Below are 27665 nucleotides of genomic sequence, written 5' to 3'. Positions count from 1 at the left end.
GTCTGTGCAGTTCTGATACGGTATTTATTTCCAATTCACTGGTCCGCAGCCACTGTGAATCCGCTTCCCACATGCTTAAACTAAAATACAATTTGACTCACAAAGACAAAGAATCAGGTACACAGAGTACAAACCAAACAGGAACTCCCAGGCAGGGGCTGAGGTATCACCTTCTCCTCTCTCACTCACATTCTTGACATCTGCCCCTTCAATTCTTTTCTTCTGATACCCCCGCCTCAATTCTGTCCTCAGTGGTGTTAAACTGACTCCTCATGACTACAAGTCATTGTAAACTCTATGGTTTCTCCACTCAGGTCCCAGATCCTAAGTTTAGTGTGACTGAAGACTTTGACCATCTTGCATTTACTATGACCCACTGCATTTTGGTCCTGTTTGCAGCTAAGCAAACAACAACTACTGAAAATTAGGTAGGTCAAAGCCTGTGACCATTTACTCCAATGATTAGACAATGGCTAGCGGTGTCTTAGGGTGTCCCCCACCTACAAGCTGATGATCCCATTAAAGGTAGGCCTTCACCTAATCTTCCTCGGAACACAGCTGGACTTGTGAAAGGATACCAGGCAGACTGAACCTGCTGAACGTGCCATCTGCGACCTGTTAGTAGGACCTGTGGAGGTTAGATTCCTGGCACTTCAATGACCCAAAGAGTTTTAAGGATTATAAAGCTGATACGGAGGGTGGCATCAGAAACATAAAAAAGTTAAAGAGGACATTCTTATGAGGGATCCCAGATGACCAGAAGCAACTGGGCTGGGACTGGACTTTCCCTTTGGCCTCTGTCAGACCCCTTAAGTGTCTCTAAGTACCCTTCCCTGAGATCATACGGAATTAGAAGTGTATTCCTGTGGTTGTTTGGGCACTAGAAGAACATTTGGAGACTTTTGAAAACTTTTCCTTTAGAGCTCTCGGACTTTAGCTGAACTCACCGGCAAAAGGATCCAACTGGCAGCTTCACAACAACAGACAGGATTTCATCTTTGTCCTGTATGAAGATCTCTGCACCTCTGAGAAAATGACTTAGGGCTGGATTAAGAGTTTGGCGGAGGCGTTACTCCGTCACATTTGTGATGAATATCCCATCCACTGTATTATGATTTCCATAGGAAATAAAGGAATCATAATGGAGCGGACGGGATATCCATCATATTTGTGACAGAGTAACCCCGTCCGCCAAACTCTAGATGCATTATGGTTTGATCACAACTCAGACTTAACAAAAGGCCAAAACGGAATTACAATAAACCATGATTGAATTATCATCTCTAATGTTATTGATATTGTCTAGAACAAGAAAAACGGAGTGAAAAAGAGATAAAGAACAGAGCTATAGTACAAGGAATGGAGAGTAGAAGAGTCAGAAAAAGAGAGTGGAATGGAGAAAGACAGAGACACAAAAAGAAAAAGAGACAAATAGACACTTATCGATGTTGTGAGATCAGAAAAAGGTGACTAGTTTTTCCACTTTCCTTCAACCACCAGCAAAGCTAAGAAATGATTCATGGTATTTTTTACCACTATCTCTTCTTGTGAGAAAATGTGATGTTCTGTGTGCATCCTATTTTGTTGAGGCTGTGAATGGAATTTCATAGCACAGGCAGTTATGTTTAGTAGTGATTGGGTCATTAGGGTCGAAGATACTTTGTACACCCCAAAAACAAACTTGTGGCTGAGTAACCCACTGATTGTCTGAGCTAGTTTCAGTAAATCAATTTGGTTAATTAAAGAAAGTGGATTATTAATTGGGGTGGGTTAGGATCCCCTCAAAGAATAATTCCACCACCGGCTAGATGTCACAGTTGCTGGTAACGTGGCACAAAGGAGTCAGGCTTAAATCGAAAGCAATATTTACAAGTTTCAAGCAGCACATAAACAGTATGAAAACTCTCCCCATACACAATTACACTCCACAACCAATTGTAAAATAAAGAGAATATTTTAGGAGCAAAATAAGCCCAAAGCAACAAACATCCCATATGGGTAAATCAGAGATTTGAAGGGAAATTACATTTTAAAGAATTAAAGTGAAGAAACATCAAGAAAATTGAAACACTTACTGTAATTAGATAGTTGTGGTAGACTAGGCCCAAGGTACAATTTCAGGTTGGATACATGAAGTGGATTGGTGCTGGTGAAAGTCTGGAAGTTAAAAGTTCTAAAACGTTTGTGAATTCCAATTCAGAAATGGACCTTTTCACTTTCTTGCATAATAATGTTGAATTTTCTTCAACATAATGGGATTTTGTCACTTTTTCAGCTGATAAATCCTCTTCACGTGGGATACAGCTGAAACTGCAGCCACTGACGTGGAACCGAAGGCCAGGTACCTGATATAGGTTGGTTACAGGTGCTCTGGAGCTTTTGAGATTTCTCATTGAAAATTTTCAAAGTCATGTCTCAGAATGGGATTTCTCGTCACCCGGTGGCCCTGCCCCTTCACCAGAAAACAATTTTTAAAAATCGGTTTATTATTGTTTTCTGGTAAAGGTTGTGCAGCTGTCGCTGCTGGCAGGGGGGACAATGCCCCTCTGCACTAATGGAGGAGCTGCCCTTGGCCCTTTCCCAGACTCCACTGCTTCCCAACAGACTTGCACTACTCCTGCCCTCGCACTGATTCTATTGCTCATGCCCTCCCACTGACTCACAATGCGCCTGTTCTCCCACTGACTCTGACTTGTGTTGCCTTTCCATTGGCTGATACTGCTTCTCCTGCCTCCCTGACCTATACACCTCCTACCATCCTACCTACCCACACTGCTTCTACCCTTTACTGACTTGCACTGCTTAAGCCCTCTCCCTGACTCATACTATTCCTACCCTCCTAGCCCTCTCTCTGACTCGTACTATTCCTACCCTCCTTTTAACATGCATTACTCCTGCCCGCCTACTGACTGGCCCTGCTCCTCACATCTTTCTGACTTTTACACCTTCTGCCCTCCCACATGTAGAGGTGTGCAAGCCTTCGAATGACAGCCTGACACCTTACAACTCACAGTACACAGTACATGAGAAACAACATGTACTATTTGTGTGCTGCATAAGCAATGCACAACCGCCTTTATTTATACCTTTCAGCAAGCCCAGCCTCAGGGATGCATGTGGCATAACTGTGGGTGGTGTAATGGCCGGTTGCATGCTACATCCCTCCCCAAGTCAGTTTTCAAGGATGCCATCACCTCAAGCAGATGTGCTGACCTTTCCCAGACTCCATTCAAAGTTGTGATGCATCTCTACTCCCTAATTCAACCTTTAACTGACACTTTGGCTTTCACGCCACTCCTCTTGGCCGGTTTTACCAATCACTGTTTAGGAAGGGGGACCCGGTATATTACCATCTCTCTCTCTGGACTGTCTCCACTTGAGATTTTCACTCGTGGCATCAGGGCATCAATGAAACTGTCTCCTCTGTGCTCCTCAGGATGATCCTATGGGATGAGAGGTTCAGCTCCCTTGGTTCCATTTCTTAAAACAGGACACATTGTGTCCCTTTGGCTCTAGCTGGTCTGGTACTCTCAGTGGTGATCCTGCACCATTCTTGCATGACCTCTGTGTCCACTGCTGGGAGCTGCTACCCACACCTTGGATGCTGTCTCAGACAGGATGCTTCAGCAGAAGTTCTACAGGAGCACACCCTGTTGTGCTGTGGGGTGTCTGTTGCTACACCATCAGGTAGTGATGGAGGTATTCCTCAAGTATTCCTCAAGAGCTTCCCCTTGATCAACCCTAATTCTCAGAGTTACTGAGGGTCCTCATAAATCTCTCAGCCTTCCTCTTTGCTTGGAGCCATTGTGGCCATTTGGACCATTGTGGTAGGATTTATTTGTGTAGTACCTCCAGCCCCTTGAAGTATTCTCCAAAGTCCAGGCTCTGGAATGGGGATATGTTATCAGTTCTAACATTTTCTGGCAATCCAGGGACAGCAAACAGTTTTTCAAGTACCAGCCTCACCACTCTGAATACTCTAGCGTGCACCATCTTTACCACCAGGTATTTAGAGTGTGCATTGATGTCGATGACGGTGGACTTATGGTCTGAGAAACTACAGAGGCCCAGCCTCAGATGTGCCAATGGATTTGGGTGCAACTCTTCTGTTACCACATGTGCTAGTACCGGTCCCCCCTCCAGTGATGTGACAGGAGATGCACTGGTACATGACATCATCCACCACGGGAACCACAATTTCCTTATTAGTTGCACCTTAGTCTTTTCTCTACCTTGGTGGCCGTGGTTTGCTAGGTCAACCGTCTGGCCCCATAAGGTTCTTGGGACTACTATATGGTAGCTTCTCAGTAGCAGTCCTTCCATGGTGTGACTGGGTTTGGGGCAGATGAGTCTTAGCTGATTTAGGACAAACTTGTTAGATGGGATCCACCCCCCGGCAAGGTCCAAAAAGTAGAGCCATGTATGACCACATATGACCTCTGCCGCTTTCTGTAGGCATGACTCTGAACCAGTGGCCATCTTTATTTCCTCTACTGTCATTGCTAGTGGTCAGGCACTCTGCACCACCATAATAATGAAGTCTTTGGCCCACTCACCCTCCTCCTTGACCCTTCGGCCTCCACAATGGGGTGATATGAAAACAAATCAACTGGGTTGTAGGCTCCAGGCAGATAGATGACTTCAAAATCATAAGTTTGCTGATGTATCGCCCACTGCTTAATCCCTGGTGGGGAGTTCAGGGAAGTACCCATGAGAAGCAGGGTTTGCGGTTTGTGGTCCATTACGACCCTGAATCATCTTCCACACTGGTAAAGGTGAAAATGACAGCAGCCCCACCTAATTGCCAGGACCTCCCTTTCTATTTGAGCATATTTGGATTCAGTCCCTGTGAGGGCTAAGCGGGAGTAAGCAACAGAGACCCACTTCTTGTGGCTTTCCTCCTGCAGCAAAATGGCTACCAGCCCAACGAGACTGGTGTCTACCACCAATTCCGTGTTACAGTGTGGTCATAGTAGACCATTGTTGCCTCACTCAAGAGTGCCTCATTCGCGTTCTGGATTGTTCGTCTGCTCTGTCAGTCCAATTCCACACTCCATCCACTTTTGTGAGGGCCCGGGGGAACTCTGCCAGTGTGGCAAGGTTTGTGATGAGCTGCCCATAGTATGTAGCCATACCCAAGTAGTTTTGCACTTCTGCCACACCCTTCAGCACAGAAGCCTTTCATATGGCGCCCATCTTATTATGGTCTACCTGCACCTGAATCTGAAGAATTGAATGGACTGTTCAAAATTTGAACATTTCTGTCAGTGCAGCATGAGGCCATGCTTTACGAAAATGTTAATTGGAGTCTCTTGCTTTGTTCCTTTAGTGTCTTGGAAAAGATCAGGACATAGGCCCTCATTTCAACCTTGGAGGTCTTTTCACAAGACTGCCGAGGTTTCGCCGGGCCGAAGACCCATATTATGACTGCTGGCAACACTCTGCCCTTTTTTGGACGGAGAGCCTCCAGCAGCCATACTGGCAGTCGGCAGTAAAGTCGAGGCTGCTCCACTGTCACCGCCAGGTCATCAGAACACTGCTTACCGTAATACGACAACAGTATTCGGCGTGGCGGTGCTCTGGTGACGGGGTGCTGGTGGAAGAGCAGCCCCCATGGATCCCGTTCCCTCCTGGAGGATCACCAAAACAGGTAAGGTGATCGTCCATAAGGGGAGGGTGGTTAGGGGGTGTTGTGTGGTGTGTGCGTGCATGGGGTTGTGCGTGTGTAGAGGGGTTGTGTGAGTGCATGTATGCATGTGGGGTGTAATGTGTGTCAGGGAAATGTAACATGTATGTATGTGTGCATGTGTGCATGTATGTGCGCGTGTATGTGTGTGAGTGGTGTGAGCGTGCGTGTAGGGGGGTGTGGGTGGTATATGTGGGGGTTTCAATAGGGGTGGGTGTAGGGAGGGGGTCCTACCACCTTTGGGGGTTGGTAGGGGGGTCGTGGGTGTTGGGGGTGGACTCAGGGAAGGGGGAGGAGGGAGGGAGAGACTCCAATCAGTGCCAGGGAACAAATTCCCTGGCACTGATGGTACATACCGCCATGGATTTTGTGGCAGTACAAAACCCCACAAAATCCATGGCGGTATGCGGGGTCCTGATACCACCGGTGGTCTAGTGACGGCCGCTGGGCTGTCTCCAGCCTGGAGGTCATTACTGCCATGGCGGACGGTGCGGGGCATTGGCAGTTTGGCCAAACCACCAATCTCATAATGGGGCGGTAAGACCGCTGGTCTGTTTGCCGTCTTACTGCCCTTTTTCCGCCGTCCTCTAGGGTTATAATGAGGAGCATAATCACTTATGTTGACAACTCCAGCCAGAACAGTCAGCAGCTCGTGTTCTAGAAGCCATCAGTTACAGAGGAAATGTTAATGTTGAGGTGCTTGTACTGCCTCAGCCCAAGGTAAGTAGAGAACGTTGTTATGCAGCATCAGGTGGGGCGTGTCTCGAGCTGGTGGCATCCTGCATTGAGGTTCAGGTTCGAGAACTACTGCACTCTGTTCAGACCTGAGATGATGTCATCAATGTTGGTCATTAGATGATGTTCTTGTGGATCTCAGCATTATGTAGGTGCATGTCCACATAAAGATGAACAGCTCCTGGCTGCCTTGACATAGGCACTACCACTAGTGAAGACACCTGCAGCATTAATCCAGACAACTTCTCAATTACATCCAGTTGTTCCACCTTTCGCAACTAAGGGCTGGACCATTCAGTTGATATGAAGCTTGATCTGGGTACCTTTCAAACATCCCAGACCCTGAAACTGTTTCAGAAAGACCTTTAGGATGGTGTATTCTTGGGTATCATGGATGTGTCAGGCAAAGAATACCAGTCCAAGGTCCTCAGCGGTGTGGCAGCTTAGAAACGTTCCCATTCCGTCCTTGGGAAATGAAAACGGGTCCGTACTCTCCGGTCAGCTTTGACTCCTACTTACTCAATGGCCTCAGGCATTGGCAGCACTTACCAGCTACCATAGGCAAATATTTTGCCCATTGTGGATTTCAGCTAGGGGCAGGCTGCAGCTTTTCAAACTGAGACCTGTCCATAATATTAACAGAGGCCCTACTTTCTGACAGGGCTGGGAGTGACACCACAGCTACCATCATGGTGCATATTGGGAACAACTTCCTGCCACTGTCTCCTGGCTGTGCCACAAAGATAGTAAAGATGTCATCTTCTTCAGAGTCTGAGAGGCTTTTACTTGAGCGTAGACTTGTGCCTCTGTCACCAGAAGTGCTCTTCTCCACATTAGATGTTTCAACGAGGCATGCCCTCTTGGCTTGTTTTGTGATTTGTTCCCTTTCCCCATTCTTTGGCAAACCTGAGCAAAGTGGTTTTCTGTGATGCAGTGGGAGCATGACTTGCCTTTGGCTGGGTAGGTGTTTCATTGGTAGGGTTCCAGGCCACAGTTTCTGCTCTTCCCTGGAATCGGTGTGCTCTGGGCAGATGTTTCCAGGTGTCCTGACCATTTGAAGTACCAGTCTGTTTAGTTTACTTACAATTATCAATGTGTTTGTGTTGTTGGCACTCTGAATTTCTGGATTGTTGTCCTTAATCAGAAGAGAGTAGTGTGACACTTTGGAGGTGTTTGGAAATGTTGCTCAAAGTCTTCTCAGGTTAAGTAGAACTCTTAGACCACCAGTACATCTACAGGACTCATCAGCCAAGTAACTCAAAAGAGGACCCAATTAAAGGTGTACAGGGGACAAAATCCAGAAACGTGTGCAGAGATGCAAGCAATAACTGGGCCAAAATGTGGCAACTTTGTCAGTAAATCAAAGTGACTCTGTTCATCTCCCATATCTACCATAATATATGTGATTGAACTAGTGCTGTTATGCCAAGTAGTGTTCTACCTTCAATCTTTAACTGTAAGCTCCTCCTTGAAGGTTTTAGGCTGGGTGAAGCTGTGACCTAAAGTAGTGTTTAGACTAAGAGAGTGTTGGAAGAGATACAAAATTCCTCTAACCAACTGCCCCAAACCAAGATTTAGATTCTCTGGTTGTTTAAATCATTACAGACATAAACGACATAGAGACCCTGAATAGACTGATGATTTTGTGGAGAATAAGGGCAATCCTTTGGCAATTTCAGATGCATCAGAATTTTTTATCCCCAAAACGTTTTATCCTGATGAAGACTAAGAATTATTGGTCCAAATCTATGGATTCATAGTTGATGCTGTAAAGATTAAAAACAGGTATATGAGAAGAATGTTTAGATACTGAATGTTAATGTAGTTATGGCATTTAAATTTAGAAGTATAACTCATCAACAATTAATCTCTATGTGAATGAGGTGTCTGCTGGGCTAGGTTTATAGAACGTGTAATGTATTGTGCTGAAGAGCTACCTGCGGCTGGAGAAAGGGATGTTTGCTTCTAAGTTCCAGGTTCCACAACTACCAGCTTGTGGGTGAGACACCATCACTATTCTCACCTGAGGAGGTCAACTGAATCTTTGGGCTTGGTGAAGAGTGTAATAGTGAGAATCATTTATTCACCAATCAATTTCATTATAACATTAACCATGAACAATTTAATACGAAATGAAACTCCAAACTGAATAAAGTTTCAAAGCCTTATTACAATCCCAAAATCAATGTCACATAAATGATGCACAAAACTAAGTTATAAACATACATGAAAACCATAGGCTGACCAAAGCATGTGAAAAGATTTAGCCTACTAAGCATCAAAACTCCAAAAGTATAATGCAGATTAACAACAACACAATAGGAACAATATTGTTATAATTTAAAGCAGATGATGGAGAAATCAGTAAATCATCAAATACAGTTTCAAATAACTTTTTCAGATTTTGGGTTCCAGAGCTGGGTCATTCCTATCACTAACACAAATTTGGATTTGCATGTGTGGTAACGGGCTAACACATGCGGGCAAAAGGAAAATAAAAAGAAAGACAAAAATAATTTGAAAAAAACATTTAAGATAACTCTCTATAAATATATGTTGGTGTAAGTAACTAACTAAAAAGGAAACAAGAAATGACATGTAGTTATGCCTCTCCTCATGGAACAGCAGACAGTATTAGTTCGTCCGGTAGGACAGTCACCTTCCTTTGGCATTAGTTGACGACAGCATCAGGACAGTACAGATCACGGGCTGCACATAGGACAAACCAGCAGTTCAGAATTAGTTAGCCTTATTAGTACTGAACCACATAACTGAATAGGGCAGTTAAGACTATGATAAGGAAACTCATCAAGGGACTTAGAGAACAGGAGAGCAGACTTAAACATTGTTCCGCACAGCTTTGAGACAAGCATGGGGCTAATACTAAGACTTTCTCAGGATAGACTGACTTCAAATTCAAAGATCTTTACAAATTAGAAGTAGGCAAAATCCATTCATTGGTCCTTCAGGTGGCCACATTTTGGACATCAATTTCAGCATCCAATCACTGCAGATGGCATCACCAATTCTGTTACTTTTAAGAATCTTCTCAGCAAAAGTGCATTTTCATTGAATGGTTTACACATTCCAAACAAAATATTACATTCTCTATGTACGAGGTGGGGCGTAGCGGGTAAGGACAGAGAAGACAAGTCGGGTTATCAGAGGTTTTAGTGGAGATTTATTTCTTTAAATGTGCCTTTTATACGGTTTTATAGTCCCAATTCCCAATGGTTCTGGTGTCTAACTTCCTTCCTCTTCTTCTTCCCAAGTAGATCCTCTCTGGTCAGGTGAAAGTCTTGTGACATGGTGTTGGTCAGCGGAGGAAACGGGAAAGAGAGAAAGGCAAGGTAAGTCTCTTAACACAAACTTCTGGAGTGGGTTAATAAGGGGAAAGGGAGTGCGGTGATGTGGGAGGGAACCTTGGTTATACACTAGCCCTAAGTGTGCGTCACCCGGTAGTGTTGTGTTCAACGCAGTTTTTGTTTTTTCCGGGTATGCTTATATTTCCACCCAACCTGTTTAGATACCCAGGATGAGAAATCAACGAAAGAGAAAATATTTATATTTTTATATATGACTCTAGTTATATAGTGGGAGGGAAACTCTTCTCAATACAGTCTGTCTCATAACGACCTGAGTGGGTTAGAGGGGGAGTTCACTGTCTGAGATGTTAGTATTTATTTTTATCGAGAGGGAAAAGAATACGGAAGACCAGTTAATCTAGGATTGAAAAAGAGAGCAAAAAGAAAAAAAAACACAACAACAAACCATGCACATGTACATAGGGTAGGGATTTTTCACCTTCTGTCCACCCTACCCGTTACTGACGTCGTCCCTCGTCTCTCCCCCTTTTATCCCTCCCTCCTCCCGCTCCCTCTTCACTTCTGAGCAGGGTTCTATACCCATTTTGTATGCAGTACCGTACCTGCCTTAGTCAGGCCCCTCCAGGGACGTGGCGGTTAGCGAGGGTTCTTGGGATTCCTTGCCTTCCGTCGCTGAGTGTTCCTCATTCGCGTTCTCTCTCGTCCCCGTCTTTGGATGGTGGTTCACACCACTGTCTGTCCTCGTCCTTCGCGTCCTCCTCTACCAACGCAGGCCGCGTCGATCGTCCGTCTTTTGTTTTCACGGGGACCCGGATTTCTGGGTTCCCTATGTCTTCCTCTTCCGGGCTATCCTCGGCGGTGCCCCTGGGGTACTCTTTTTCACCATGGTCGCCGCCAGGGGTAGCCTGGCTGTGAGGCTCCCGGCTACACTCTAATTATTTGTTCAAGGCACACAATAAACTAAACCAATACTTTTCACATGAGAACTATACATTTTCTGTCCCATTCCACAGCTGGAACAAATAGTGTAACAATGTTGCATCTGAAACATGGCTCTTGCCTGCAATACAATAGGACATTCAACATTCAGATTTGCAACCTAAGAAATAATTCATGTCAGAGGGGACAGAATAAACAAGTGATTTTCCATTAATACTGCAAAATGAAGCCTTTCCGGCCCAGTCAAGCTAAAAAGCCTCAATACACACTAATACATTTAATACATTAGTAAACCTGTTGTGCACCTTACAATTCATATATGCAAAGCAAATTCTTTTATTGCGAACATATTTGAGCTAATTTAAATGTGCATTTATTTTTCTGCACATGTTACTTATAGTAATAGAATTCATTTAATTCAATTTAAGTACGATTAATTCATATTAATTTAATACTTCCAATAACACCTTTAATATCAATTCACATTAGTGCTTTATTTAATATGAATGCAAAACCATCATGTTAAAACATGGTACACAATATGAATGGTGGCCACATGGTTCACCATAATTCAAACTTGTACATTTTACAAATCACAGTATTTTCTCTGTTAGACTTTTAAATGTAGATTAACTCATCACCATATGCTAACTTATATGGCATTAATTTATTAATACAATTTGATCTCTCGATTGTGTGAAAAAATAAAATAAAGATTGAGAAAAACTGACATGTTTGTTTGCTGTATCCCATGAACTGTAATACATAGGTATCCGTTATTATAGCCAAATGAGTTAGTAAACCTAAATACCTACCTTTTTCTTAGTACTGGAGTAAAATTGGATGTTAAAACTAGGTCCAGTCAATCTGTGTGTTGCACAGAATTCTGAGTTTTTTCCATGTTGGTAGATATTGAATTTACAGCACCTGGGTAATGGTTCCTTGAAATGTGTTTATAATTCTGTATGCATAAAAATCGAATCTGGAGTTGAATCAAAAGTATAGTTTCTGCATGTGCTCTACATGTTTTTGTCTGGAATCTTAGAGGACTAGGAATTATCGCACGTGCACGAAACATGCACAGGAACAGGAAATATTTCGTTTTCCTGTGTTAACAACAAATCACTTCCTGTATAAAAATTTGCAGGCATCCTAGCACATGTGCAGAGTGTCCTTAGCAGAGGTCTTTCCAGAATACTCGTCCACATTTAATTTAGCCTTATACTTGTCAAGTGGAATCAGTCTCCATCCATCTAAACTATTAGGCACCCATCTAAATTCAAGTGACCCTTTTATGAAGTTGGCATCTGGTAGGCATTATTCAGAAAGGGAATTTCTGGGTACCATATGACTTGATCAGACAGCCTAATGAGTCACCTCATAACAAAGACCAGAGGCAAGTTAAGGGCCCAATTATGTCCAAATGTGAGGAATCAAGCTAATACGGTCTCTACTATTCCATGTGCAGAAACAAACTACAAAAAAAAGAATTTATTGAACCTAAAAGAAGAATGAGAGTTCTAATTTCAGAGCACCTTGGAGATTGGGGGAGGTCATGTACCCAAAATTGGAGCCCCAGGGACAAAACTGCTAGGACCATCATAATTCCTGCCAGCCTGAAAGGAATTTCTGGTGGTGTTGAGGACAGAAGGGACAGTGAAACTGGTACATTTACTTCTTTTCCTTACAGAAAATCTTAAGTGAATTATTTGATGGGACACATAACTTACCATATGTTACAAGTTCCTTAAGCAGGAATCCTATTTTCAGCAATACCCAATTTTATGTTCATGAAAGTTACATTAGTTCATTAATGAAATATATCATTACCATGTCCAAGGCTTACATTATTAAGGTTAATTAAAAATAAGAAGCAATTAAATCAGTTAATGCCACTGTTATAAAAATATGCTTTCTAGACAAATGGCATGTGTGGCTGTAAGTACTCAATTCTAAGGGCACACTCAGGCTTATGATTTTTGAAGTGCAATATAGTTATCCACCTCCCAACTATTTTAATGCCATTAGGAAGGTAATGTCACATATGTGGACAGCATGAATTTGTTTTAAAACATATTGGATATTTATTAATCTCAGCCAAATGCACAAATATATTGCAGGTGATATTGGCCAGGAGGGAACCTTCAACCAGCCATTACCAGTCACCAAAAATAACAAGAGAGGTGAACCATCATTTACCACAGGTACTAGACTTATAATTACAACAATTGCTACCACCCCACCATCTCAGTGATCCATAGGAACAACTTCTGCCACACTAGCTGTCACCAGCTCTGCTGCCACTGTTGCATCACCAGCTGCAACCATCGCTGACACACTGACCGAGAGCCAGGTGAGGGAAGAAAATTCTGAGCATGATTCCCCATAACATGAGCCATGTGACACAGAATGTGAAGTTGATCGTGACTGTCATTGTGGAAAACACCCTAAATCATGAGTCCCTGCACTCAGTTGGTAGCTTGTCAATGTAGCTGGAGAGCAGAGTGGGGAGGCTGGAGGCGTTTCAGAGTGACATGAAAGCCTTGCATCAAGCACAACTCATAAAGACTCTGCCATGGCATTGGGTGTTTTACCTAATATTAGGACCTTGCTTCAGGATCTAGTGGTTTGAAACGACAAGAGGCAAGATCAGCAATGTGTCACAGAATACAAATACAGTGCGATGTAAGGGCAAGGCAATATCAAAGTATTTTATAAAGGGAGGCAAGCAGATGTGCCCTCAATCACATGGCTGCAGCACTAAGAGTGGGTACATGGAAAATGAGTAAGGGACAAGTAGCATTTCTGGACGTTACCCAAGTTAGTAAAGATACAGCTTTCCCAAACATCTGCCACCTGGTTGCACAGCTGTGTGAAACACAATTGTTGTCTGTCACTTTTCACACATCCCAGGACACTGAGCATAGCAGCACAACAACTTTACCAGCTTTTCATCTTCCTCAATTTCTTACCCTGAAACCTAGTTTCAACAATGAGGTAATGTAGATCTTCATTTAGTGCTCCAATTAGTGTACCAAAGGAAACTTCAACAAAACAATTGAAGAATATTGTTTTCATTCAAGATTGAATTTTCTTGTTTAAGGATGTTTAGTTTAGCAGATGGTTGTGTGTATTTGCCTTGTAATACAATGTATGTATATCTACGGCATTTCTATACCGCAAATCTAGCCAAAAGGTAGCACAACACTGTACACGATCTAAGGCATGCATAAAGTCAATGAGTAACAGGAGAGAAAGCTGGGTTGTGGAGGTTTAATGCATTGTCATGTAGTGTTATTTAAAGAGGCAAGTCTGCAACTCTTTCCTAAATTTGAACAACGTTGTGGGGATCCTGATGGATAACAGGGATGTTGACCAGATCTTGGGTGCATAAATGGAAAAGCCCTGCTGTCTTGTTTTTTCTTTTTCACACTTCTCAATCCACTGTCTGATAGTGTCCTGTCCGTAGCTGTGCTGAGAACCACCCGAGATGATGAACTAGTGTGCATGATCAGTAGTGGTGGTGCTCATGATTGTGTGGGCCTAATGGGGATGCAATGGAACTTCATCAGGATGTGATTTCAGGTCCTGGATTAGACATGCTGCAGCATATGAGATGTCCCTAAGGGGTGCTAGTGTGGAATCTGGGAGGGCATGGAGTAGAGCACTACCACTATCCAGATATAAGAATATAAGGGTTTCGACATCAATTCTGGTGTTGTTTTCCAAAGGAAACAGTTTGACTGTCTTTAGTAAATATAGCTAGTACCATGCCATCTTTGTTCTTTCTTTATTTGTTCGACAATATTTTGGCCCTCATTATGACCCTGGCAGACGGCGGTATTTTGGCAGTACCTTTCCCCAAAATATGACATTGGAGGTTTGGCTCAAGCCAAACTGCCAATGTACCACTCCGTCTGCCAGGGCGGTAACAGCCACCGGGCTGCAGACTACAATCTCCAGCCAGGCAGCTGTCACTGTCCCATCCGCGGGATTATGACCCTGCATACCACCACGGTTTTCATGGCTTCCTTACCACAACGAAAACCATGGCGGAAGGCTCTATCAGTGACAGGGAATTCTTTCCCTGTCACTGATAAAGGTTTTCCCTGCCCCCTCCCCTAATCTCCCCCTCCTCACCCCAGACATACATGCACATTTATGGACCATCATACACACGCATGCACATACTCATACCCACATTCACCCATGCATGCATACATCCATTCACACACACACATCCACACACTTACATTCACACATGCAAACAACACAACATACACGCATACTCACATCTATAGATGTACACACATACCACATGCAACGCACACCCACATTCATGCACACACACACATTCACACCCACCCCCACACACAAACACAACACCCCCCACCCCATCCCCTGTCGGAGCACCCAACTTACCTGATTGCAGGGTGTCCTCTGGCAGGAGACGGAACAGGGCGCTGCTGCCAGAAGCAGCGTCCGCCAACAGAACATCACCAGGCTGTATCAAGGGTCATCATATGGTTTGCGGCAGTCTACTGGTGTGGCGCTGCTGCTGGCAGCAGCACCACCTTACCTCCGTCCGCCGCCATGACCGCCGCCGGAATTCCACCATCCATCTGGCGGAATTTCAGCTACGGTAATATGGCGGTTGGCTGGTAGCCATGGCAATGGTGTTTTGGCGGCCGTTGCCGTGGCGGTAGGTGGTTTTTACCGCCACTGTCATAATGAGGGCCATAGTATTAAAAAATAAAGATATAATTTAAAGCTGGAATAAATTGTAACAATTTTGAACATTTCATTGGTGTACAGTGTATTTATTCATACAAATCAATGCCATTTTATTTTTTGAGTTAGAAATAGCTTAAAACGAGCTAATGTCTTATGGGAATTTGACAGTGTATATAGTCATTTAATGGCTCTTGCTCGTCATCGTTTGGGTCAGGAATGACATTCCTAATCATCTGAAATGAGGATTAATCGTTTTCGTTATGGAGAAGAAAGCAAACCACTGTAATTGTACGCATATTTTAAGGTAAATATACTAATACACCATCCCGTCTGTGTAGACATCTAATTATCCCTTTCAAAGGCTAAAGGAACACTCACTTGTATTTCTAGTTCTGCCTGTGCTGTTTTGTAGGCTTCCTCCACATATGATAAAGGTCACTGCAAGGGTGCCATTAGTCATACCCTCATGAACAACGTAGGTCACCTGTTTTAACTCAAACACGATTTAAAAACACAGTAATAAAACCATACATACTTTACAAAGTAATCATACATACAGTTATGATTGTTAAGGGTTATTATCACACCTTTCAATTCAGTATTTTTAAAGTATGCAGTGATATCAAAATAGTTTTTAAATAACTGGTATAACTCCTGTTGTTAAGCCACAATGTATTAGCATTGCCACAACCAAAATAATTTGTTAACGGACTCGTAATTAGTAATGGTTAACAATGTAATTATGTTAATATACCTAGAACCCATCTCCTCTCTTGAAGTCTACTTTTCCTTGATCTTGGTAATGTGCTATTTCTAAAGATCATGGGTAGATGCTGGGAAATAACCACACCAACGTGTTGTTTTATTAGATAAGCATCACACATCACTTGTAGATTTATAGTGTGTTGACATTTCCAATTGAAGATTATCTGTTCTATGGCTCAGGGTGGTATTAATGCTATTGGGAGTCTGTCCATGCCCCATAACATTCAGGAATCCACCCATCGGATAGCATTTAGCTTTCATGTTATTCACTGTCTGGGAATCATTGGGAAATATAATGTATTGTGGCACCAAATGTACTTGGGCTAATATTAGCTTCTTCAAAAATTTACTAAAAGAGATCCTACTGGTGCCTAGTAGGCACGGGTTGCTAGGAAATGAACCACAGTCAATAATTTCATAAGCGTTGGAACTGAAGTCCTTACGGCAATATTAAGTTCTAGTGTATTTCCCATTGCCTTCAGCAGGTACACCATAGAATCCGTATACAGCCAATATGTGGCCAGGAGGTAAACTGAGGTCATATTGAAAGATTAATACAGGTCTGAATAGTCACAGCACAAATCCTCTTGTACTAATCCTAAAATCAATCATATATATATTGACAAACAAAGCACGGATGGGAACCTTATTAGATGTAATCAGTAAGGTAACTATTCACCAAAGTATTTGCACAACGATAGAGAGCCTTTCCTCAAAGTATCGCAAATCTGCAGATACATGTACTCAATTAGTTGGGTGCAACTGATAGTGGTCTTTCCATGAGGCCCATATTTTCAGGTATTTCGGAGGACCACTCTATGCTTCAAAGATGGGCATTTTCATGAACATGCATTTGTTCATACACCTGGCTCCTAATTCTCCACTTCTTTGCAAAATCCCTCAGGGATAAACCCAAGCCCATTTTAACCAGATACTTAATATAAGAGACTGAGGGCCTCATTTACGAGGCCATATGGGCACATTGTGGAACCGGAGTGTCTGTTTTTTGGATGATCCAGTGGCACAGTGTGCCATCCCATATTTACAAGGCCACGCAAAGACACCTAGCATGGCTTTTAATGGCCTTGTAAATATGGGCACATTTCAAGTGGAAAACTGCGTGAAAGGGGCATTTCATGGGCATTGCTGTGGACGTTCCCATGCCACACCCATGGAACGCTAAGGAATCTGATGCATTTCCAGATTTACAAATCTGGGAATGCATCAGATTCCTATGCCATATCAAAAATGGCATAAAAGTGATGCAATGGGGAGAAATATCATTATTTCTCTCTGTTTTTCCTCTTTCTATGTGTGCAGCATTCTGCATTCTGCAGCACACATAGAAAGACGAATACACCTCTAGTGATTGTATTTGTGCAGGAAGGTTCCCCTTCCCGCACAAAAACAATCATCCCCACAACACAGGCATCCTTGCACCATGGTGCAATGGTGGCTGCTTGGTGCTAGGCAACTCATTGTGCACAAGCACAGAGGAAGAGAAAAGAAATGCACTGACAGTGAATTTCTGCCCTTTCCTGGTGGTGCAGGGCAGTGCAGCAAAACACTTGCTGCGCTGCTCTGCTCTGCTCCACGGGACTTGTAAATAATTCCCTATATGCATGTAGCAATGCAAGCATTATGGAAACCAGGACATCTCAGACCAATACTTTAGAAAGTTAGTCAAACATTCCACCCCAGAATGGCTGCATAATATCGTGCCCCCACACCGTGTGTACGAAGTTTGTATCTGATGCATGTCGGAGAGAAGTCTCTGCCCAAGTGCCCTAACCTCTCTCTGGAAACATAAATCCTATAGGTACTTATTTCATATAAGTCAACATCAGGATGCCACGCCAATCTTCATTTGTCAGGCTGCCAACATTCATCTCCTAAGTCTTATATAGTTTAGTTAGAGGTTCAAGAGTTATTATGAGATGTTTTCGTATCTCCAAGGGGGCCCATAGTGAGTTCCACCTCTAGGGAATTGGGATCTGCTATGGCATAACCTGTGATTGCATATGACCTAATCGTTTATAGTCAAAAGATTAATTTTTAATGCCCCATGAAAACCGCAACGTAACCATATATATTTTATTTATTTTGTTAGGTTATTTTTAGATTGTGAATGTAGCCGGAGTGCTGCCTGTTTTACAGAGATCAAGGACACGACCCACCATGTACAGGGAGGGCATTTACAGACACTAGTGATGGCATTTAGAAGGCCACAATGAAAAATCGAATGTGAATGATTCAAGGATTTCATTCAGTCTTCACATGCTTTTTGTACATACATTTTGCAAGCAATGTATAAAAGGAACACTGGCTTTATTTTTTGTGGTTTAGTTGGTTATTTTACATCGATGCATGTCATACAGAGTGTGATCCCATCGACATTATTGATATCAGCTCAAATGTGTAGGAAAAACCGTATTATAAATCATAGTGCAATCCCACATACCAATGAAGCAAATACACTAAATTAATATTGAGGTTATGTTAGGATCACAGTACCTTGATTCATTTCCAGCACATTTAGACCGGGCAAAGGTTCGCAGTCTTCAGCTTGAGTGATGACCAGTGCTAGTCGAGGAATATTTTGACATTGGCGTATTTAAATCTGGAGTACCTGATCCATCTATTGTGCTAGAACATGAGTCATCCGTTCTCCATCTATATATTGGCAGCCGAGGTTGCCACTTTTCATTGAGTGTCATAAATGTTGGATTAAAAAGCAGATGTGCAATGATGGCACTATAGGGGCCAGAGAGCTTTCACTTATACTGACCCCTTATGTTAAAATTGGACCATGTTGTTGACAGGTATAGGGCATTGAGGGATATATCGAAGGTGAACAACAAACAGTGGTAAATTTGATTCTGTATCCTGTATTGAGAAGGTCTGAGGTTCTATCCTTGCAAATCAGCACACTTTTTCAAACGGCCTTCAGAGATCAGGTCTTGCAGTCTGTTGTTACCAGGCTCTAACCATTTTGGATTGTACAATGTGTGCCTTGCCATCATGACTTCTCCACAATGTGGCATGCAAGCAGCCACATGATCGAAATTTCTTGTGTGTTACTCTATACACATGAAAATGTGGTGATGCGGCTGTTTGCATGAACAGACACTTGTGGGGGAAAATGCTAAATTCTTTATCACAAGTTTGCAGGGCCATAGAGTGTATAATATGGTTAAACTCATCAGCTACTCTGTAGCATAAAGAGTATAGCAGACTTGCTTCCCATGAATATTTCAAAATCCCTCTTTCCAAATCAACCCACACAGGTTTGTGCCCATTCAGCATACCAATACATATTTATCAACCAATGGCCAAGTAATAATAATCCAAGTGAGACTTATTGAGAACAATGCATTTTGTCTGGCTAAGTCCTATATAAATCTTTTAATTGTATTGTGGAGTTAATCCAGGAGGTGTTTAGGTGGTTGTAGGGACAGCATGATGAACACATAGGTAAATCATTTTACCATCGACATTTCACCCCCTGATCTTTAACCCACTTAGACAACTGGAGATTTGAGGAACAGAGAAAGCCTGCTGAAGTTCTGATTAAGAGGGGGGTCACTTTGTTTTCCAAGCCCTTGTTAACCAACATATCTAGGTACTTCAAGTTCTTAGGCACCCACAATAGAGGACACTCCTCAATTAGCACTTAAATAGCACGTCATTGGCTGAACCTCTTTTTTCCACAATTAACCCAATATCCTGAAACAGTAAGGCCCCTAAGTCCTTGTGTCACAAAGATTCCAAAGCCAAACTCCATATTTAGCATGTTAAAGTAGCCTGTCTGCCTTTGGCCCGTATGCTGCATGTAATTATCTTTTGCAGAACTAGTGAAAGTCTCAATTCATTCAAACAATAACTTTTTTTAAACTTAAGGTGACACAAGTCTGCTACAAGTTCCCTGATATCTACATTTCAAGGTCAGTGAAGTGCAAAATAATCTTGAACACTGAACTGACCTATTGTTGCCATGCTGGCTAATATTGGTTATGTTTAAGACTGAGATGAAAGTGCCTCAATGTAACGCAAAAGTCAATGGTCAACTGTTAGACCTGTCAGCCTTAGGGTGGTCTTTCCCCAAACATTTTGCGTGCTTGCCTCATATTTTTGCTGTTTCTTTTTGTTGGCTTTAGGACTCTGAACACTTTATCACTGATGACCAGTGCTAAAGTGCATGTGCTTCTCTCCTGAACATGGTAACATTGGTGTATTCACAATTGGTCTATTAAATGTACCTGTATGTTCCTTGTGAAGTGGTATACCATATAACTAGGGCCTGTAAATTAAATACTACTAGTGGGCCTGCAGCACTGGTTGCGCCACACACACAAGCATCCTTTCAAACTTGTCGCAGGCTTGTCAGACCTGTGTATGCAGTTTACTGACACTTTCATTTGGCACTTCAATCTACTACCAAGCCTTAAAATCCCCTTTTACTGCAGGCCGGCTGTAACAAAAATGGAATCATGACCATGACGGAAACCGCCAACACAGACAGCTACTTTAACACTCAGACGCCAAGGCGGTAGCAACAAACACTAGGGCGGTAACCACCAACAGCCAGGTGGAAGTCAATGTACCGCCCACAGAATCACAACCCGCCCATCTGCCAGCTTTTCCGGGGCAGTACCAACGCCATCAAAAGCACGGTGGAAACAGTACTTTGAAGGGAAACCACTCACCTCTCAACACTCAAGGAAGAACCAGGATGCCATGGAGGTCCTCCCCTTGCAGGAATACCTGCTCATATACCAGGAGCACCAACGCCGGCGATTACGACCACGGTGAGTCCTGCACCTAGCACACAAGGGAGGGGGGAGGAAAAAGAGAGTGACACACACAACACGCGACACCCCCACCCACACCCCCAACACCATACACACAAACACATGCAACAACATCACATATACACCCCGTAACCCTCAGGAATAACGCAAGAACAAAAGGAATGGAGTCAAATGAGTGTAATATTAGAAATACTTCGAAATATGTACATAAATAAATGAACAGTATGTACAATATATACAAAATGAGTGACAATGTTCACACAAAAATAGTCTGTGGCCCACTGGGCCATAACAAATAGGCCAAGCCTACACTTTTCTCTTGCCTCAAAATGGAGAGAACATTGCAGGGGCATCAGGTCAAAAACACACAGGCACCTCAGGGGGATGGGGAATGGGGGGGCACCTCAGCCAGAGGATGGTACTACGCCACTGCTCCTGGAGGGGGCTCCATGCCCACTTCTTGGTTCTGAGGAGTGGAAAGCCACAGTCTCTCAAGTGGATGGTTTGCCCACTGCTTGGTCCTGGGGAGTGCAAGGCCACAATCTCTTAAGTGGGTGGGAGTGCAAGGCTACAGTCTCTCAAGTGGGTGCTTTGCCCACTGTTGGTCCTGGGGAGTGCAAAGCCACAGTCTCTCAAGTGGGTGCTTTGCCCACTGCTTGATCCTGGGGAGTGCAAAGCCACAGTCTCTCAAGTGGGTGCTTTGCCAACTGCTTGGTCCATGGGAGTGCTTGGTCCTAGGGAGTGCAAGGCCATAGTCTCTCAAGTGGGTGGCTCCTACACTGGTTCTGGAGGGGGCTTTGTGCCCAGTGTGCTTCATCCTGCCAAGGATAGGGTAAGTGGATGCCTTCTTCCACTGGTTCCAGAGGGGGCCTTGTGCCCAGTGTGCTTCATCCTGCCAATGATAGGGTGAGTGGATGCCTTCTTCCACTGGTTCTGGAGGGGGCCTTGTGCCCAGTGTACTTCATCCTTTCAAGGAGGGGGGTGAGTGGATGACTTCTTCCACTGGTTCTGGAGGGGGCATTGTGCCCACTGTGCTTCATCCTGCCAAGGATAGGGTGAGTTGATACCTTCTTCCACTGGTTCTGGAGGGGGCCTTGTGCCCAGTGTGCTTCATCCTGGCAAGGAGGGGGTGAGTGGATGGCTTCTTCCACTGGTTCTGGAGGGGACCTTGTGCCCAGTGTGCTTCATCCTGCCAAGGATAGGGTGAGTGGATGCCTTCTTCCGCTGGTTCTGGAGGGGGCCTTGTGGCCAGCGATGCAGCACTTGGGAGGTGCCAGGTCACAGTCTCTCACCTGGGTGTCAGAGTCACAAGATTTGCAGTGGGCAGGATGCATGATACTCCAGGGAGGCAGGACTACAGTCCATCCTCTGGCAGCTATGGCTGCACAGTGGTGGTCGTGCCGGTGCTGGTGGGGGTGCTGCCAGTGGTGGGGGGAGGCTCCAGCCCTTCCCCTGTAGCCTCGGACAGCTAACCACTGGGGCTGCTGCTGATGACAGAAGTCGTGCTTGTGGCACTGCAGGTGGCAGTGCAGTTGGCGGGGCTTGCGGCAGTGCTTATGGCGGTGCAGGTGGTGGTGCTGGCCACGGTGCAGGTGGCAGTGCTGGTGGTTGTGCTGGTAGCCGCCAGGCCTTCACCTGCAGGCTCGGACGACTGAAGTGCTTTGGCTGGTGTTCTGTGCCCCTTCCTGCCCTTGGCAGATGGTAGTGTCACCTTGGGGCTGCCAGCTGGAGTCTTTGAGGTGGCCTTGCTGGGTGGTGTGGCTCCTCCTCCTTGCTGGATGCTGTCCCCTTCTTGACCGTGCCAGGTGGCGGAATCTTCTTGGCCTTGGCAGGGATTGGTGGCACACTGGCTGGGCTGACGGGTGCCCCCTTAGAGCCTCTGACAGCTGCAGAAACCACAGCGGAAGTGTACTTGGTGGCTGAGGTGCTGAGCTGGGTTCTGTCCACCCTGGCCCGAGGTGAAGGACGGGGGAGGGAGAGGTTGGGAAGAGGTCAATGTTGTCTAGGAAAAGCTTCTTAGGGACATTCGGGAAGGAAGAGGGGGAAGGTTTCGGAATGGAGGAAGAGGGAGTGGTTGTAGGAGGTGTCCGTCTCCTGTGTTTTGGTGCAGGTGCATGAGCTGGATGCTGTTGTGAGGTGGATGGCTGCTGGGTGGGTGTGTGCTTGCGTTTCTGTACTTTGGGAGAAGGGTTCACAGACAAAGTGGGAGAGGACACCGGGGAAGTGTGCATGGATGTGGGGGTGGTGACTGCCAGTGAGAGGTACGTAGTGATAGGCGTGCTGGTGATGGAGGTAGTGGATGAGGATGTAGTGCATGCAGGTGTGAGTGGAGACGCTACTGGGAGGGAGGTGGACGAGGAGGAAGAAGGGGACACAGTGGAGGCAGTGGATGTTGGTGTGTCTGAATTGGTTCTGGTGCATGTGTGAGTGCCTGTGAGATGAAGTGTGGTGCTTGTGTTTGCCTGAGCCACTTCTGTGTGTTGATTTGGGTGAATGCTGGTCTGCATGTGTGCTTGGGATAGGCTGGGGTTGAGGGGATTGGGACTTGGTAGAGTAAGTTGGAGGGGGGAGGCTAGAGACAGGGACAATGGCTGCCATCACTGCGGAGGCCAAAGCCTGAAATGCTCTCTGTTGGGCTGCCACGCCAGAGAGAATGCCCTTCAGGTATGCATTTATTTGTTGCAAATGCCTTTCATCACTCTGTATGGCATGCAGTATGGTTGACTGCCCAACAGTGAGGGATCTCAGGAGGTCAATAGCCCCCTAACTGAAGCCAGAAGGGCTGACTGGGCCAGGGACTGAGGTGCCTGGGGCGAAGGAGATGCCCACCCTCCTGGGTGAGCGGGCACGGGAAACACGCTGAGGGGCTGCTGGGAGGGCGGTGCTGGTACAGGTGTGGCGGCTGTACCTGTTGTTGGGGTCAGCACAGAGTGTCCGCCACCACCAGGGAGCTTCAATCGGAGGAGGAGTCGCTGTCTGTAGTGTCCCCTCCTGTCTCCATCGTGGTGCTCACCTCGCCCTCGCCGTCAGTGGATTGGGCCTCCAGGCCCATGTGGGATGCAGCTCCCTCCGTCGCTGGTGCCTCTGCTCCTCTGCCAGATGATGCTAATGCACACAAGGACAGAGTGACAAAACAAAAAGGGGGGGAGAGAGAGAGGATCCACTTGGTCGATGCCAGCAACAACACTACCGTTAGCGTACACACACACAGGGAGCAGCCCTATGCACAAGGCCATGCACTACCAGTTACGCAGCTAGTCACCAGCCCATGGGGTACAATGTCTAATGCCATTAGCTGCACACCTGAAACCCACAGGACCCTGCCCAGTAGTAGATGCCCACTAACACTATTGGGTTGAAGTGCTTCAGAGCCTGCCCAACAAGGGACCTACGCTGCCATGTTCGCCCTGGCCTAGGGGCACCCATAGCCCACATCCCCCACCCAGGGAAAACTATAACGCGTGCAAAGTCATGAATCTGAATATGTACTCACCCCCTTGTGGCTGCTGTGATGCCTTCAAGCACCCATCCAACTCCGGATAGGCCACTGCCAGGATGCAGAACATCAGGGAAGTCAGGGTACGACGGGCCATCCCTTCCTCGTTGGGAGGCCAGCCCCAGCTGGGCCGCCGCCATCTTCCTTGCCCGGCAGCTCAGGTCCTCCTACCGTTTGCGGCAGTGGGTGCTCCCCCTGTCAAAGACCCCCAGGGTCCGCACCTCCTTGGCGATGGCACACCAGATACCCTTTTTCTGATGGGCACTGACCTGCAGGGAAAAGACAGCAGAAAAAGGATTAGTCATACCGTCCGGACTGTCATACTCATGGCCCACCATATCCCTCCCATCTCCTTACGCACATACATTGACCACCATACATGCAGCACTCTGCCCAGGACCCCTCAGCCCCCCTACATGAGGCTAACACACGCAGCACTCCATACATTCATGGCCCACGCATCATGCTTACAGTGTACTCACCTGTTTGTCTGGAGGACCATAGAGTAAAGTGTACTGGGGTAGGACCCCATCCACCAGTCTCTCCATCTCCTCCGAAGTGAAGGCAGGGACCCTTTTCCCAGACACTTGAGCCATTGTCTCTTCCAGACACAGGTCACAGCAGCACTTGCAGTGCTGGTCCTCTCCTGTTGAAGGTCAGGTAGCAAGTGAGTGAACAGGTAGAAAATGGCGGTCATGTCCGCGGCGGTGCGTACCGTCACCGTCGGCGTACATTGCCATTGGCTCCTGGAACCCATAGGGACTAATGTTAACCAATGTGAAGTTGTACGGCGGTCGTCGACCGCCGACTGCTAAGGCGCACAACGCCAGCGGAATTGCCTCATTTCCACTTCTCTCTCCTCAGAGGTCAGGCAGCCACCATTTCATTGAGGCACAGGCCATGACACCTAACTGCGTCACAGCAGACATTGGCACATCAACTGAATCTCAAATTCACATACTGTTTCTGTGAAGGAAAAGACACATCATTATTACAGTAGATGTGTATCTATGACCCTCTGCTCACTGTTTTTCTCCCTAGACTTCAACCGCTGAGGATGAATATGAGATGGAGACATCCTCCCGTGTACAGACCCCTGGTGGACCTGGCGACAATGGAGGACAGACACATTATCCTAACCTACAGACTTGATAGGGCCACAATCCAAGAACTGTGTGCCCAATTGGAGCCAGACCTGATTTCAGCTATCCGCCAGCCCACAGGTATCCCCCCTCTTGTGCAGGTCCTGTCAGTGCTCCATTTCCTGGCAAGTGGTTCATTCCAAGCGACAGTGGCCATGGCATTAGGGATGTCACAGCCTATGTTCTCAAACGTGTTGACCAGAGTGTTGTCTGCCCTGCTGAACCACATGCGCAGCTACATCGTATTCTCCCAGGTAGAAGAGTTGGGAAAAGTGAAAGCTGACTTCTATGCCCTGGGACATATCCCCAACATCATTGGTGCCATTGATGGTACACATGTGGCATTTGTCTCCCCCCGGAGGAATGAACAAGTGTTCAGGAGTAGAAAAAGCTATCACTCTCTGAATGTGCAGATGGTGTGTTTGGTGGACCAGTACATCTCCCATTTGAATGCCAAGTATCCTGACTCTATGCATGATGCCTTCATCTTGAGGAATAGCAGCATTCCATATGTGATGTCTCAACTCCAGAGGCACCGGGTGTGGCTAATAGGTGAGCCCATGGTCCCAACCCAGTTGCTGTAGGTATATGGGTGTAGGGTTGTCCCTAAGGGTGAGTGTATGTCTAACAGGTATCCCTCCAATATTTGCAGGTGACTCTGGTTACCCCAACCTCTCATAGCTACTGAACCCAGTGAGGAATGCCTGGGCAAGGGCAGAGGAATGTAACAATGAGGCACATGGGCGAACAAGGAGGATCATTGAAAGAACCTTTGGCCTCCTGAAGGCCAGGTTCCGGTGCCTCCATCTGACAGGTGGATCCCTGTATTACTCACCCAAGAAGGTGTGCCAGATCATCGGTGCATGTTGCATGTCGTATAACCTGGTCTTGAGATGCCAAATGCCTTTTCTGCAGGAAGATGAGCCTGGAGATGGTCTTGTGGCAGTGGTGGAGCCTGTGGATGGTGACAAAGAGGAGGCAGAGGAAGAAGATGTGGACAACAGAAGATCACTCATACAACAGTACTTCCAGTGACACACAGGTAAGACACTGTAACTTCACCTTCCATTGCAGTTTTGTGTTGGACATTGTACATGGCAACCTGATTTTTCAAATTGTATGGCCACTTACTGTACCCTTTGGCATCTCTATTTTCAGATCTATGTGCCCCACTTTGGCTCCTGGTGTGCTCCCTGCTGCCCACTACAGGTCATACCTATGTATACATGACTGTACAGTTGACTTACAATGTTTACAGCTTGTTAAACTAATACATATTTAAATCAATTAACAGACTCCATACTTGTATTAGTTCCAAGGGTGTTTATTTATGTGCAAATAAGTGGAAGGGGTATTGCAGTGGGCTGGGTTGTTGATGGAGGAAAGTCCAGGGTGGAGTCCAGTCTATTGGTATCACAGGTGCATTGTCCAATGGGTCATAGGAAGGGGAGCAATGGCAGTTCAAGGTGGACAGGGTAATAGGGTGGTACAGAAGGGTGACAATCAGGAGAGTCTTATTTCCTGGGGAGCGTCTTGGCAATGTTCTCTGGCTTCTGCCTGGATCACAGGGACCGTTTGCGGGGTGGTTCTCCTTCTGCAGGGGGTGGGGTGCTGGTGGCCTGTTGGTCCTGTGGCAGGGCCTCCTGTCCACTAGCGCAGATGGAGGTGGAGGGCTGTTCATCAGTGTGGCTAGTGTCAGGGTCCCGTTGGTGTGCCACTGCCTCCCTCATGGTGTTGGCCATGTCAGCCAGCACCCCTGCAATGGTGACCAGGATGGTGTGGATGTGTTTGAGGTCCTCCCTGATCCCCAGGTACTGTCACTCCTGCATCCGCTGGGTCTCCTGCAACTTGTACAGTATCTGGCCCAAGGCCCCCTGGGAATGTTGGTATGCTTCCAAGATCCCTGCAAGTGCCTCATGGAGAGTGGGTTCCCTGGGCCTATCCTCCCCCTGTTGCACAGTAGTCCTCCTAGCTTCCCTGTTGTCCTGTGCCTCTGTCCCCTGAACCGTGTGCCCACTGCCACTGACACCA

This window comes from Pleurodeles waltl, chromosome 1_2, assembly GCF_031143425.1.
Source record: "Pleurodeles waltl isolate 20211129_DDA chromosome 1_2, aPleWal1.hap1.20221129, whole genome shotgun sequence".
Classification (NCBI taxonomy): Eukaryota; Metazoa; Chordata; class Amphibia; order Caudata; family Salamandridae; genus Pleurodeles; species Pleurodeles waltl.
Note: the sequence above shows the minus strand (reverse complement) of the source record.